The following is a 1,365-nucleotide window of genomic DNA, read 5'->3' as shown; positions in this document are numbered from 1 at the left end:
GGCAGCTTGGCCTTCTTCAGCTGTCGCAGGAAGTACAGTCTCTGCTGGGCCTTCTTGATGAGGGAGCTGATGGTCGGCTCCCACTTGAGGTCCTGGGTGATGGTGGTGCAGAGGAACCGATAAGAGTTTGCAGTGGTGATGGGGGTATCATTACAGGTGAGGGGGGGCAGAGGGGCTGTGGCTTTCCTGAAATCCAGTCATCTCCACTGTCTTACAGGCATTGAGTTCCAGGTTGTTGCTGCTGCACCAGGTCACCAGCCGGTCCACCTCCCTCCTGTATGCAGACTCGTCACCGTCCGAGATGAGCCCGATGAGAGTGGTGTCATCTTCAAACATAATAAGTTTCACATAGTCGTGGCTGGAGGTGCAGCAGTTGGTGTACAGGGAAAAGAGCAGGGGGGAAAGCACACAGCCCTGTGGAGATCCTGTGCTTACAGTCCGTGTGTCCGAGACAGCTCTCCCCAGCCGCACGCACTGACTCTCTAACTGTATCCATATATCTCCTCTTTGTCTTTTTCCTGGCAGCTGCATTTCTAAAATCCTTCTATCAATACACCCACTGTCCCTCCTCTGGACATATCCAGACCACTGCCCCTCCTCTGGACATGTCCAAACCATCTCAGTCTGGTCTCTCTAACTTTATCTCCCAGATGTTCAACCTGTGCTGTATCTCTGATGATCTTATTCCTAATCTTGTCCATCCTTGTCACTCCTAAGGAGAACCTTAGCATCTTCATTTCTGCCACTTCCAGTTCTGTCTCCTGTCTTTTTGTCCATGTCTCTGTCTCCAGACCAGACGACATAGCTGGTCTCACCACTGTCTTGTAAACTTTTCCTTTGATCTTTGCTCACACCCTTTTGTCGCAAATCACTCCTAAAACTTTTCTCCATCCACTCCATCCTGCCTGGACTCTCTTCTTCACCTCTTTACCACACTCTCCATTTTTTCTGGACAGTGGACCCCGATCCTTGAAGTCCTGCACCTTTGTGACCTCTGCTCCTTGTAGCCTCACAGTTCCACTGGCCTCCCTCTCATTCACACACATGTACTCTGTCTTACTATGGCTGACTTTCATTCCTCTTCTTTCAAGTGCATACCTCCACCTCTCCAAGTTCTCTTCCACCTGTTCCCTGTTCTTACCACAGATCGCAATATCATCTGCAAACATCATAGTTCATGAGAATTCCTGCCTGACCTCATCAGTTAGTCGGTCCATCACCAGAGCAAACAAGAAGGGACTCAGAGTCGATACTTGATGCACTCCCACCTCCACCTTGAAACTTTCTGTCTACAGCACATTGCACCACTGTCCTGCTGTCTTCATCAAGTCAAGTCAAGATTCTTTATTGTCATCCTCATCACAT

Source organism: Nematolebias whitei, chromosome 2 (genome assembly GCF_014905685.2).
Source record: "Nematolebias whitei isolate Nwh7 chromosome 2, NemWhi1, whole genome shotgun sequence".
Lineage (NCBI taxonomy): Eukaryota > Metazoa > Chordata > Actinopteri > Cyprinodontiformes > Rivulidae > Nematolebias > Nematolebias whitei.
Note: the sequence above shows the minus strand (reverse complement) of the source record.